This window comes from Phyllobates terribilis, unplaced genomic scaffold, assembly GCF_046119375.1.
Source record: "Phyllobates terribilis strain yellow unplaced genomic scaffold, ASM4611937v1 Scaffold_176__1_contigs__length_3987557, whole genome shotgun sequence".
Classification (NCBI taxonomy): Eukaryota; Metazoa; Chordata; class Amphibia; order Anura; family Dendrobatidae; genus Phyllobates; species Phyllobates terribilis.
Window position 1 is genome coordinate 2,709,474 of NW_027362936.1, and position 15,349 is coordinate 2,724,822.

The following is a 15,349-nucleotide window of genomic DNA, read 5'->3' on the forward strand; positions in this document are numbered from 1 at the left end:
ATGCAAAAAAAATATTTTTTTCTATAAAATATTTTATTGTGTAAAAGCGCCAAAACATAAAAAAAATACAGTAAGTGTAGTATCGCTGTAAATGTACTGACCCGAAGAATAACGCTGCCTGATCACTTTTACCACACGCAGAACGGCATAAAAAAAAACTCAAAAAACAATTCCTGAATTGTTTGTTTTTGTTAATTTTACCTCCCAAAAAACGGAATAGAAAGCGATCAAAAAATGTCACATACCCAAAAATGGTACCAATAAAAATGTCAACTCGTCCCGCAAAAAACAAGCCGTCACATGACTCTGTCGGCCGAAATATGGAAAAATTATAGCTCTCAAAATATGGTGATGCAAAAACTAGATTTTGCAAAAAAAGCGTCTTTTAGTGTGTGACAGCTGTCAGTCATAAAAACCCGATATCAATCTGGTATCTCTGTAATCACACCGACCCGAAGAATAAAGTAATCTAATCAGTTATATCACACTAGGAACGGCGTAAAAAATAAATAAAACCAATTCTTCACCTGCTACTGATTTGTTTATTATGTCCCCAAAGATCCCAGTAAGGCTCTGCTCACATTTATCCTGTGCTCTGCGCTGAGCACTTACACCAGAGTTTCTGTGTAAATCTCTGAAATACATGATTCAGCCGGAACCCATGACGGAAGATTCCCTGTAATGAGACAGATATAGGCCACTGTGGACGCCGTCTAGCCTGGGATCCCACGGTGTCATTTGTTTTAGGCGTGCATAAAAGTGCGGTTGGCCACAGTTTTGTGCACTTCTGAAAAAAAGGACACCGCTACACAGAGGCCAGACGGTGTCCAGAGTAACTCTGCTGCCTCATTACAGTGAATGGATCCTGCAGGGGTTTCATCTGAATTACATCACTTGGAAATTTAGATGGAAACCCCGATGTAAGTGCTCAGCCTAGAGCGCCGGATAAATGTTACGTAAAATGTTCCCAATAAAAGCTTCAACTCAGTCCTCAAAAAAAGCTAGTCCCCACTCAGGTCCGTCATCTGTTAAAAATATAAGGGACTTCCAAGTTACTGGTAGCAGAAAGGCTCTGGAAAAGCAAAATGACCCTTGCCCCCCAAAAGAAATTCAGAAAATTTTGTGCTCCCAAATCCAAATGCCTATTCTACAATAATTTGTTCTCCAATTGTCAAATAGCACTCTGTCCCCCCCAGATCTCACCGTATGGCTAAGCGGTACGATACAGCCACATATGGGGTATTGACACTTTTAGAAGAAATTGTGTGACACATTTCGGCACCATTTTTACCCATTGCCCTGTGTGAAAATGTAAAATCTGAGGGTAAAACATTTTTTTGTGGTAAAAATATAATTATGATTTTTTCACTGCCCAATGGTATAAATTTAAAAATTAAAAAATACTCACTACTTCCCTAGATGAATTCCTTGAGAGGTGTAGTTTACAAAATGGGGTCATTTGTGGGGGCTTCTGCTGTTTTGGCATGTCAGCGACTCTTCAAATGTGACATGGTGTCTGCTGCCTATCCCAGCCAACATAGCGCTCCTTTCTCTTCCGAACCCTGCCGTACACCAAAGCAGTGGTTTTCCCCCACATATGGGGTATCGGCGTACTCAGGAGAAATTGTACAACAAATTTCATGGTGCAATTTCTCCGGTTATCCTTATGATAATGCAAAATTAGGGGATGAAAAACATTTTTTATGGGAAAAATGTGAAAATTTTATTTTCACGGCTCAATATTATAAACTTCTGTGAAGCAGCTGGGGGTGCGAGGTGCTCACCACACATCTAGATAAGTTCCCTAAGGAGTCTAGTTTCCAAAATGGTGGCACTTGTGGGGGCTTTCCACTGTTTAGTCACATTAGGGGCTCCCCAAATGCGACATGGCGTCTGCTAATTATTCAAACAAATTTTACATTCAAAAAGTCAAATGGCGCTCCTTCCCTTTCAAACCCTGCCATGCGCCCAAACAGTAATTTGCCTCCACATATGGGGTATCAGCGTGTTCAGGAGAAATTGCACAACAAATTTCATGGTGCAATTTATCCTATTACCCTTATGATAATGCAAAATTAAGGGATGAAAAACGGTTTTGTGGGAAAAATGTGAAAATTTTATTTTTACGGCTTAATATTATAAACTTCTGTGAAGCAGCTGGGGGTGCGAGGTGCTTACCACACATCTAGATAAGTTCCCTAAGGGGTCTAGTTTCCAAAATGGTGGCACTTGTGGGGGGTTTCCACTGTTTAGTCACATTAGGGGCTCCCCAAATGCGACATGGCGTCTGCTAATTATTCAAACAAATTTTACATTCAAAAAGTCAAATGGCGCTCCTTCCCTTTCAAACCCTGCCATGCGCCCAAACAGTAATTTGCCTCCACATATGGGGTATCAGCGTGTTCAGGAGAAATTGCACAACAAATTTCATGGTGCAATTTATCCTATTACCCTTATGATAATGCAAAATTAAGGGATGAAAAACGGTTTTGTGGGAAAAATGTGAAAATTTTATTTTTACAGCTCAATATTATAAACTTCTGTGAAGCACCTTGGGGTTCAAGGTGCTCAGCACACATCTAGATAAGTTCCCTAAGGGGTCTAGTTTCCAAAATGGTGTCACTTGTGGGGGGTTTCCACTGTTTAGGCACATCAGGAGCTCTCCAAACGCAACATGGTGTCTGCTAATTATTCAGACAAATTTTACATTCAAAAAGTCTAATGGCGCTCCTTCCCTTCCGAACCCTGCAGTGCGCCCAAACAGTGGTTTTCCACCACATATGGGGTATCAGCACGCTCAAGAGAAATTGCACAAAAAAATTTGGGGTCCATTTTTTCCTGTTACCCCTGTGAAAATAAAAAAAATTGGGTCTAAAGTAACATTTTTGTGAAAAAAGTTAAATGTTAATTTTTTTTTTCCACATTCCAAAAATTCCTGTGAAGCACCTGAAGGGTTAATAAAGTTCTTGAATGTGGTTTTGAGCACCTTGAGGGGTGCAGTTTTTAGAATGGTGTCACTTTTGGGTATTTTCTGTCATAAAGACCCCTCAAAGTGACTTCAAATATGATGTGGTCCATAAAAAAATGTTTTTGTAAATTTTGTTGGAAAAATGAGAAATCGCTGGTCAACTTTTAACCCTTATAGCTCCCTAACAAAAAAAAATTTTGGTTCCAAAATTGTGCTGATGTAAAGTAGACATGTGGGAAATGTTATTTATTAACTATTTTGTGTGACATATCTCTCTGATTTAAGGGCATGAAAATTAAAAGTTTGAAAATTGCAAAATTTTCTAAATTTTCGCCAAATTTCCGATTTTTTCACAAATAAACGCAAGTTATATGGAAGAAATTTTACCACTATCATGAAGTACAATATGTCATGAAAAAACAGTCTCAGAATCAGGGGAATACGTTGAAGCGTTCCAGAGTAATTACTTAATAAAGTGACAGTGGTCAGAATTGAAAAAATTGGCCCGGTCACGAAGGCAAAAACAGGCTCTGGCGCGAAGTGGTTAATCTAAGGAATTGGCCTACCGGTATTGACCGAATCATTGCTGGAGGATGTGACGAAGATGCCAGCAGTAGAGAATTCACCGCTGTATCTTTACGGAATAGAGTGGATTGTAAACAGTTATGGGCATCCCTATATATCTTCACATCCAGGAAATCGATGGAGTCCGTGTCGTATTGATATGTAAGGTGAATGTTTAAATGATTCTGATTCAAATCATTCATAAATTGATGTAATTCTTTAATGGTCCCCTGCCAGATCAAGAATATATCATCTATGTATCGCGTCCAAAAAAGAACGCGGTCCATAGATGGATACTGATCTGACAGGAATAGGTCCCTCTCCCACAGCCCCAGGAATAAATTAGCATATGCCGGTGCAAATGCCGCACCCATTGCGGTACCCCGGAGCTGTAGGTAGAAGGACCCATTGAATAGAAAAAAGTTATGAGATAGGGTGAACTCTAGTAGTTGGATAATGAGATCACTCATATCCGTTGTGTTGGATGAAGACTGCAGAAAGAATTGGGTAGCCCGTATTCCATCTGCATGGGGAATATTGGTATACAATGATTCTACATCACCTGTTACGAGAATGGTATCCCCATCTATGTGAAGCCCATCTATTTTCCTCAAGAACTCAGAGGTGTCTTTGGTAAAAGAAGGTAGTGATTCTACCAGCGGCTGCAGTTTGGTGTCAATGAATCGATTTACATTTTCCAGGTAATTCCCTTTCCCTGAGATAATTGGTCTCCCTGGTGGTGTTTGGCAGTTTTTATGTATTTTTGGTAAAAGATACAGGGTGGGAATGGAGGGTTCACTGACCTGGAGTGCTAGATGTAGTTCTTTTGAAATGACTCCATTGTCCCTAGCTATTTGTAAGATAGAGGAGAGTTCCGTCTGATATTTTATTATGGGATTAAAGGTTAGTTTCTTATAGCATTCCACACTTCTCAATTGGCGGAAGGCTTCATCCTCGTACATTGATTTAGGCCAGATCACCACATTCCCACCCTTATCAGCTGGTTTAAACACCACATCTGGCAACTTACGCAGCCGCTGGAGACACTGTCTCTCATCTCTAGTCAAATTATCTAATGTTGGGTAACGTGGAATTTTCTCAAAGTCTTTGCTCACCATTTTAACAAATACATCAATGGTGGGACACGTAGATAGGGGTGGGAATTTCTGAGAGCGTGGTCTAATAGAGGAAGGGATCTTACCCCCTATCGGACTGTTATGTTCCTCCGCCAGTTCTTCCAGGTTGGCTAACGCCTCCTGTTCCGTCTCTGTGGGAAATAAACAAAAGGCGGCCTCATCATGGAAGTATCTTTTAAATAGTAATTTCCGTGCAAAAAGATGGAGATCTTTAATGGCCGTAAACCTATCGAATTGTGCTGAAGGGCAAAACATCAAACCTTTATTCAACAACGAAATCTCCTGCTGGGAAAAAGAGTGAGAACTTAGGTTAATTACCTTCAAGCTGCCTCTAGATTCTGGTGAGTAGTTATAGTTGCGCTTGTTAGGAGGGAACCGTAACTCGCGTTTCCGTTTTGGAGTAGATACAGAGACGGAAGAGGAGGCGTCAGATGCCTCGCTGGTCGGCGGGTTTGATGAAATAGATGGGGTGCGATCCCTAGTTAGGCCCGGGGGAGTAAGTTTCTTCCACCTATATACTCTGCCCATCGAAAAATCCCTCTGGTCTCTAGTTAGTTTTTTGGCATGGTTCGCCTGGATGTCCTTTACCCACAAGTCCATGGACTTATTCATCTGTGCATCAATGGAGTTAATTTGATCCACAGATAAATCCACTTTTGCATTGGAGACCGTCTTTTCAAGGGATTTATCAATCTCATTGATGGACTTGAGATTGAGTTGTATCAATAACTCCATAAATCTCTTAGATGTGTCATTACACACTTGCTCCCAATCCCTAATAAAGTCCTTATCTTCAATCAGAAAGGATGGTATGACCCGTACCCTAAGGCCTCTAGGGATCAACTGTTTCAGAATGTAATTTTCAAGGAAAGCTTTATTCCACCAAAGGCGTGTCCTTTTTAACAATAGGTTCCTAATTACGTTAGTAGCTATATCAACCTGTGAACCAATAGAATCCAAAGCTGCAGCACCACTGTTACCAAAAACTTCATTAATTTGTCCCTGCCAGGATAGTTCCCTGGCTTTTAGGTCCATATTCAGAGTAGACGGAGCCTGTGCAAAACACAGTAAAATTATCAGATATATACAACACTGAATATAACAGTATAAGACACTGATCATATTCAGACCCGCAAATCAACGGGCCGGTAAGTAATCGTGTACTTATTATATGGACCAACGTGAAATGGCAGACCATTCGGTAAGACACATAATATAAGAGAACCACCGAATGATAGGTCCAATACAACAAAAGCAATTCAAAAATACCTTTATTCAAGTTATGGTTAAAGTGACACTACATACACAAGGAAAGCCGCATTATAATAGTCATACAGCAATGTTATAATATATACTGGACTCTAAGATATATAGATGAATAAGAATAGATAAACATCAAGCAGGTTAATACATGGAAGGAAGGGGACAAACAGAAAGGGGTTATATCACCGAAATGGCAACTAAGAAAACATGTGAATGGCCAAATCATAAATATATATATATGTACATGGCAGTGTGGAGAGGAAAATTCCCGTGTGCTCCATGTCATTTAATAGTACATATACCCCATGCTTATCCATACAGTCCAGAGTAATCAGTGTGTAAGCCCAAATATAGAGTGTATCTACCTGCACAGAAGTCCAGTGTGTATAAATGGCATCAAGCGGCGCAGCCCCGACGCGCGTTTCGGACACACGTCCTTCGTCAGGGGGTAGCGTCCATATGAACCAGCACGTATAAAAATACTAATGTGACCAATCGGTAAGCACCGGGTGTCCTACATAATTAGGATCGCCCGCAATTAAGCTCCAAATTGAGGCGGGCGCATACAGCTGGTTATCCGCCGGTGTATACAGGCAGCGCTTGATGTGCACGCATGCGGCGGCCGGAGGGACCGGAAGTCGCGGGCATCGCGTCATGCATCAGCCGACGACGGGAACACACGTGACCCGGGTCACCTGATGCATAGAGACACGTGACCGCAGCCTCACGGAGCACAGACGGCGCATGCGCGCAGCGCTTACCCGTAGAATGGGCATCAAATTGTCCTCTGTATCCAAGCAACCACGGGAGATCAGGAAGCCAGAATGGAGAAAGGAACACAAGAGGAATAAAGATCACGCAGATAGAGACAACTCGGGGAATCAGAGTGACAATAAGTAAGTGTGAGACTAGTGAAGTGACTGTGCAAATCATACAAATATAATCATATGTTATGTATATACACATCGACCACAATGGGAGATATGCATAGAGAGGAAGAGGGATAAAGTGAACATGTGCTATATATCAAAGACCTATAATGGCCAGTTAAAACATTAAGGTGTGTGTATATAGAGTATAACACAGTGTATATATCCATATTTGAATATATTTGCGTATACATACATATCAAATATAAAGTGTTTACGTGCAATAAATAGAGTAACATGAAAAAAAGGGGGGGGAAGAAAAAAAGAGAAGAGAAAAAAAAATATATATAAAAGATATATATAAAAAATAAAATAAAATTTTTTTTTTACATATAAATATATAGATAGATAGTAAAAACAATCAGATAATACATCATCATACGTATGGAAATAATATACAGGTGAGACATTCTATCCCATCAAGAAAAAATTATATTTTTATATATAAAATATATAAAGAAAGAAAAAAGGGGGAGAGGGGAAGGGGGGGAAGAGAAGAACAATATAATAACGGCTTCCAATCTTCAATCCCGAAATATGTCATAACACTAGGATCCCACTCCGATGCTAGATCAAAGGCCACATCAGAAATAAACTATAAGAGGAGAGAGAGAGTTAAAATTACTATCATATAGAAAATAAATAAAAACATGTTAAAAACAAATTAAAAACAAACAGGCAGGTTCAAGGACTAGATTGGTCACAGAAATGGAACGTAACTCATGTTCTCATTGAGTCCCAAAGGACAGACAGTTTTCAATGTCCAGATCCATCTTGTTTCTAATTGGGCCAGACGTTTACTTATCTTACCTCCTCTAATGTTAGGTGGAACCATATCAATCCCAATTACTCTAAGTAATGAGGCGTCACATCCGTGAAATGTCTTGAAGTGTCTCGGTATTGTCTTCAAGAGCGATGGATCATTGATTTCTTTTGCTGCTATAATACCAAGAACATGCTCGCGTATCCTAACCTTTAATTGGCGGGTAGTTAATCCCACATAGATTAATGAGCATGGGCAAGTGGCATAATAGATCACTGCAGTTGTGGTACATGTAATGAGGTGTTGGATATTATATATTGTAAGTCCGTCCGAGCTTTGAAATGTGTCGGATCGCACCACATTTGAACATGCCACACATTTACCACAGGGTCTACAGCCTTTGAGTGGTTTCACTTTAGACATAAAAGTTGTTCTTTCATTGGTATAGTGACTTTTCACTAGATCGTCCCGTAAATTACGTGACCGACGAAAAGTGATATTGGGTTTCGGGCTCAAATATCTCGAGAGCACAGGGTCAGATTGTAGGATGGGCCAAGATTTGTTTAGAAAATAGCGCATCAGATTAGTTTGACCATGATACTGTGTGATGAATCTAACAGTTCTGTTCGTTGGCTGTGTCTTATTTGAATATAGTTCATTGTGTCTAGAGGTATGTTTAGCCCTATTAAATGCTCTTTTGACGGAGAGACGGCTGTAGCCTCTCTCCAAGAATCGCATCTTTAATATATCGGCCTGTGGTATAAAATCCGCATCACTGGAGCAGATTCTCCTTAATCTAAGGAATTGGCCTACCGGTATTGACATGAGTTACGTTCCATTTCTGTGACCAATCTAGTCCTTGAACCTGCCTGTTTGTTTTTAATTTGTTTTTAACATGTTTTTATTTATTTTCTATATGATAGTAATTTTAACTCTCTCTCTCCTCTTATAGTTTATTTCTGATGTGGCCTTTGATCTAGCATCGGAGTGGGATCCTAGTGTTATGACATATTTCGGGATTGAAGATTGGAAGCCGTTATTATATTGTTCTTCTCTTCCCCCCCTTCCCCTCTCCCCCTTTTTTCTTTCTTTATATATTTTATATATAAAAATATAATTTTTTCTTGATGGGATAGAATGTCTCACCTGTATATTATTTCCATACGTATGTTGATGTATTATCTGATTGTTTTTACTATCTATCTATATATTTATATGTAAAAAAAAATTTTTATTTTATTTTTTATATATATCTTTTATATATATATTTTTTTCTCTTCTCTTTTTTTCTTTCCCCCCCCTTTTTTTCATGTTACTCTATTTATTGCACGTAAACACTTTATATTTGATATGTATGTATACGCAAATATATTCAAATATGGATATATACACTGTGTTATACTCTATATACACACACCTTAATGTTTTAACTGGCCATTATAGGTCTTTGATATATAGCACATGTTCACTTTATCCCTCTTCCTCTCTATGCATATCTCCCATTGTGGTCGATGTGTATATACATAACATATGATTATATTTGTATGATTTGCACAGTCACTTCACTAGTCTCACACTTACTTATTGTCACTCTGATTCCCCGAGTTGTCTCTATCTGCGTGATCCTTATTCCTCTTGTGTTCCTTTCTCCATTCTGGCTTCCTGATCTCCCGTGGTTGCTTGGATACAGAGGACAATTTGATGCCCATTCTACGGGTAAGCGCTGCGCGCATGCGCCGTCTGTGCTCCGTGAGGCTGCGGTCACGTGTCTCTATGCATCAGGTGACCCGGGTCACGTGTGTTCCCGTCGTCGGCTGATGCATGACGCGATGCCCGCGACTTCCAGTCCCTCCGGCCGCCGCATGCGTGCACATCAAGCGCTGCCTGTATACACCGGCGGATAACCAGCTGTATGCGCCCGCCTCAATTTGGAGCTTAATTGCGGGCGATCCTAATTATGTAGGACACCCGGTGCTTACCGATTGGTCACATTAGTATTTTTATACGTGCTGGTTCATATGGACGCTACCCCCTGACGAAGGACGTGTGTCCGAAACGCGCGTCGGGGCTGCGCCGCTTGATGCCATTTATACACACTGGACTTCTGTGCAGGTAGATACACTCTATATTTGGGCTTACACACTGATTACTCTGGACTGTATGGATAAGCATGGGGTATATGTACTATTAAATGACATGGAGCACACGGGAATTTTCCTCTCCACACTGCCATGTACATATATATATATTTATGATTTGGCCATTCACATGTTTTCTTAGTTGCCATTTCGGTGATATAACCCCTTTCCGTTTGTCCCCTTCCTTCCATGTATTAACCTGCTTGATGTTTATCTATTCTTATTCATCTATATATCTCAGAGTCTAGTATATATTATAACATTGCTGTATGACTATTATAATGCGGCTTTCCTTGTGTATGTAGTGTCACTTTAACCATAACTTGAATAAAGGTATTTTTGAATTGCTTTTGTTGTACTGGACCTATCATTCGGTGGTTCTCTTATATTATCTCCCTGTTATAGTGGAGCAGTGACCGGCGGCTCCTCACATCTACTGTGCACAGACTAGAACAGGGATGGACAATTTCTGGAGTTTGCATGAAAGAGCTTCTGCGGTTAAAACAAGTGATCACAGATTCATGGGCTACACAGGATAGGTGATCACTTATTGATTGGAAACCGCACCGATTGGAAGAATGGATCAGTGGTCGAGTCGCACATGAGCTCCAGTCTAATGGGGAGAAAAGCTCCACATTCTGCCGATCGGTGCAGGTCCCAGTAGTCAGACCCCCACCAATCAATAAGTTATCACTGATCTTGTGGAGAGGTGATTACTTGTTTTCACCGGAGAACCCCTGTAAGTCCATCTTTGACGCTCTGCTCCAAGTATTTCATCTCTAAGGCCACAGCCCCACTATCAGTATTCAGTCAGGATTATTCTCAGGAGTGGGAGCCAAAACCAGGTGAGGAACAATCAGAGAAAAGGTAGAATAGAAACAAGTCACCAATTCTGGATTTATCACCCACTCCTGCTTTTGCCTCTCACTACTGAGAAAAAATACTGACCAAATACGGATAGTGAAGCCGTGGCCTCATGGAAAAAAATCTTTTCCTAGTTAATCTCAGCGAGAACAAATGACCGCCATACACAACATAATCCACTATAACAACACCAATAATACCACATACAAAAGGGACAAATATCACCACACCATGACCAGACCACATATTACCACCACATAGTGACCAAATACTACAATACTGATCAGGAATACAAACCACAATACTAACAACACTGTCACTATACATATGAGCTCTGTATATAGTGTCAGTGTACAGGTAATACAGTGATCACCAGTGACATTATACACAGGAGCTCTGTATATAGTGTACAGGTAATACAGTGATCACCAGTGACATTATACACAGGAGCTCTGTATATAGTGTCAGTGTACAGGTAATACAGTGATCACCGGTGACATTATACACAGGAGCTCTGTATATAGTGTACAGGTAATACAGTTATCACGAGTGACATACACAGGAGCTCAGTATATACTATATAGTGTAAGTGTACAGTAATACACTGACTCACCAGTGATGTCTCTAGGTGAAGTTCTTCATCTTCGCTTTTCTTCATCTGGCACAGTCCGCCATCACTTCTTCCAGCCAGGAATCATCTCTGCAGAAAATAACACACAGTTATCAATAACTGATCTCTTTTAGAGCACATTCCCACTTTTCCCCAGGATTCTACACTACACCAGTTGAAGAAATAAAGCGACATAGTGGCGCCCTGCACAGTAACAGGACCCCCCTTTTGTCCCCTCTTATGGAAAACAGTTTCCTAAAAAGTAAATTATATTACAGAAGTAATAATGTCCCTAATTGGACTCTAAAGTAATAATGTTCCCCATTCGCCATCATAAACTAATAAAGTTCCTCAATCTGGCCCCTAAACAGTAATAAAGTCCCTTGTCCAGCGTGGCCACCCATCTATCCAACCTGACCCCCCCCCCCATATATCCATTCTGGTCTCCATGTGTCCAGCCTGCCCCTCCCATATATCCATCCGGGCCTCCATGTGTCCAGCCCGCCCCCCTTCATATATCCATCCTGTCCCCCTCATATATGCATCCCACCCCACCCCATATATCTATCCAGGTCCCCATGTGTCCAGCTTGCCGCCCTTCACCTCCATGTGTCCATCCAGGTCCCCAACTTGGCCACCTTCACCTCCATGTGTCCGATCATGCGTCCAGCCAGCCCCCCCCTTCAGCCCCGTGCCTCCATCCATAAGTCTCCCCATGCGTCCAGCCAGCCCCCCCCTTCAGCCCCATGCCTCCATCCATGTCTCCCCATGCGTCCAGCCAGCCCCCCCTTCAGCCCCCTGCCTCCATCCATATGTCACCCCATGCGTCCACCCAGCCCCCCCTTCAGCCCCATGTCCCCATCCATGTCACCATGGGTCCAGCCAGCCCCCCCCCTTCAGCCCCATGTCCCCATGGGTCCATCCAGCCCCCCTTTCCGCCCCATGTCCCCCTCCATGTCCCCATGGGTCCATCCAGCTCCCCTTTCCGCCCCATGTCCCCCTCCATGTCCCCATGGGTCCAGCCAGCCCCCCCCATCAGCCCCATGTCCCCATCCATGTCCCCATGGGTCCAGTCAGCCCCTCCTTCAGCCCCATGTCCCCATGGGTCCAGCCAGCCCCCCCATTCAGCCCCATGTCCCCATCCATGTCCCCATGGGTCCAGCCAGCCCCCCCATTCAGCCCCATGTCCCCATGGGTCCATCCAGCCCCCCCCATTCAGCCCCATGTCCCCATGGGTCCAGCCAGCCCCCCCCATTCAGCCCCATGTCTCCATGGGTCCAGCCAGCCCCCCTCATTCAGCCCCATGTCCCATTGGGTCCAGCCAGCCCCCCCATTCAGCCCCATGGGTCCAGCCAGCCCCCCCATTCAGCCCCATGGGTCCAGCCAGCCCCCCATTCAGCCCCATGGGTCCAGCCAGCCCCCCCATTCAGCCCCATGGGTCCAGCCAGCCCCCCCATTCAGCCCCATGTCCCCATGGGTCCAGCCAGCCCCCCCATTCAGCCCCATGTCCCCATCCATGTCCCCGTGGGTCCAGCCAGCCCCATGTCCCCATCCATGTCCCCGTGGGTCCAGCCAGCCCCATGTCCCCATCCATGTCCCCGTGGGTCCAGCCAGCCCCATGTCCCCATCCATGTCCCCGTGGGTCCAGCCAGCCCCATGTCCCCATCCATGTCCCCGTGGGTCCAGCCAGCCCCATGTCCCCATCCATGTCCCCGTGGGTCCAGCCAGCCCCATGTCCCCATCCATGTCCCCGTGGGTCCAGCCAGCCCCATGTCCCCATCCATGTCCCCGTGGGTCCAGCCAGCCCCATGTCCCCATCCATGTCCCCGTGGGTCCATCCAGCCCCATGTCCCCATCCATGTCCCCGTGGGTCCATCCAGCCCCCCCTTCAGCCCCATGTCCCCATCCATGTCCCCGTGGGTCCATCCAGCCCCCCCTTCAGCCCCATGTCCCCGTGGGTCCATCCAGCCCCCCCTTCAGCCCCATGTCCCCATCCATGTCCCCGTGGGTCCATCCAGCCCCCCCTTCAGCCCCATGTCCCCATCCATGTCCCCGTGGGTCCATCCAGCCCCATGTCCCCATCCAGCCCCATGTCCCCATGGGTCCATCCAGCCCCATGTCCCCATCCATGTCCCCATGGGTCCATCCAGCCCCATGTCCCCATCCATGTCCCCATGGGTCCATCCAGCCCCATGTCCCCATCCATGTCCCCATGGGTCCATCCAGCCCCATGTCCCCATGGGTCCATCCAGCCCCATGTCCCCATGGGTCCATCCAGCCCCATGTCCCCATGGGTCCATCCAGCCCCATGTCCCCATGGGTCCATCCAGCCCCATGTCCCCATCCATGTCCCCATGGGTCCATCCAGCTCCATGTCCCCATGGGTCCATCCATGTCCCCATGGGTCCATCCAGCTCCATGTCCCCATGGGTCCATCCAGCCCCATGTCCCCATGGGTCCATCCAGCCCCATGTCCCCATCCAGCCCCATGTCCCCATGGGTCCATCCAGCCCCATGTCCCCATGGGTCCATCCAGCCCCATGGGTCCATCCAGCCCCATGGGTCCATCCAGCCCCATGTCCCCATGGGTCCATCCAGCCCCATGTCCCCATGGGTCCATCCAGCCCCATGTCCCCATGGGTCCATCCAGCCCCATGTCCCCATGGGTCCATCCAGCCCCCCCTTCAGCCCCATGTCCCCATCCATGTCCCCATGGGTACATCCAGCCCCATGTCCCCATGGGTCCATCCAGCCCCATGTCCCCATGGGTCCATCCAGCCCCCCCTTCAGCCCCATGTCCCCATGGGTCCATCCAGCCCCATGTCCCCATCCATGTCCCCATGGGTCCATCCAGCCCCCCCTTCAGCCCCATGTCTCCATCCATGTCCCCATGGGTCCATCCAGCCCCCCCTTCAGCCCCATGTCTCCATCCATGTCCCCATGGGTCCATCCAGCCCCCCCTTCAGCCCCATGTCTCCATCCATGTCTCCATGGGTCCATCCAGCCCCCCCTTCAGCCCCATGTCTCCATGGGTCCAGCCAGCCCCCCCTTCAGCCCCATGTCCCCATCCATGTCCCCATGGGTCAATCCAGCCCCCCTTCAGCCACATGTCCCCATGAGTCCATCCAGCCCCCCCTTCAGCCCCATGTCCCCATGGGTCCAGCCAGCCCCGCCTTCAGCCCCATGTCTCCATCCATGTCACCATGTGACCAGCCTGCGACCCCTCCATATATGGATGATGACCAATGCTGGGAACACTCACCCAGAAAAACGTGGCTATTGCACTTGACTTGAAGTTGAAGCAGGGAGAGCTGTAGCCGGGGCCGGCAGCCTTGTTTCCAGGGTGATGGTGAGAGAGCAGAGTGCAGGTCACCGCATACTCAGCCCAGGAGCCGGCTTAAAAGGCCAAGAGAGCAGGAGAGAAGAGGGCGGTGCGCGGTGCTGGTGCGGTGTTACATACCCGGACGGGAGCCGGTGTTACAAGGCCAATTCCAAGGGAGCAGGAGCCGGGACTGGAGAGCAGAGCGCGGCGTCGGCGTATCGAAAACCGGCAGGGGAGCAGAAAGAGGAGAGCGTGACGTCAGCGTGTCACCTGACACCACACAACTGCCAGCCACCAGCGGGAAAGCAGAGTGCGGTGCGTGTCACCGCCCACCAAGATCACGTCCTCCTGTCATGTGACTATGCGCGTCACCCGCTGTCACCACTGAATAGTAGGAGCGCCGCACGCGACGCTACATTTCCTTCGGCTGCGCTTTTAAAGGGCCCGCACTTTTTAAGAGCCCCCGCTACCAATTCTCTCACTCTCTCATCGGGGCCCACCGGGAATTTATCACACCAGGCCAGTCCGACCCTGCATGGGCCCATCAGGTAAAGTGATGGAATGAAGTTTTCTCTCCTCATGTTGAAAAATGACATTTTCTGCCACCTATTGATGAGAGAAAAAAAGTGATGAAGATTTACAAACTTCTAACATTAGTCAGTGAAAAACATACAGAACAAGGATGCAAATGGATCTTTTTTTGGCAATCCAATCATTTGAATGGGCCAGCTTTATCTGCAAATCAGATTACAATCAAACATGTCTCAAATTTCTTTTGTGAACCATCAGCAT

General features: G+C 45.7%; 1 long non-coding RNA gene across 1 annotated transcript in view; it reads right to left on the reverse strand.

Annotated features, from left to right (window-relative positions):
• Positions 1 to 14,837, reverse strand: part of LOC141212581 (uncharacterized) — a 69,621-nt gene extending 54,784 nt beyond the window's left edge. Inside the window, exons 1-2 of the long non-coding RNA XR_012282305.1 lie at positions 14,498 to 14,837; positions 11,239 to 11,325 (exon numbers count right to left, since the gene is read on the reverse strand). This is a non-coding gene — a long non-coding RNA (uncharacterized lncRNA). The remainder of the gene's footprint in view (positions 1 to 11,238; positions 11,326 to 14,497) is intronic.
• Between the last annotated feature and the right edge of the window lie 512 nt (positions 14,838 to 15,349).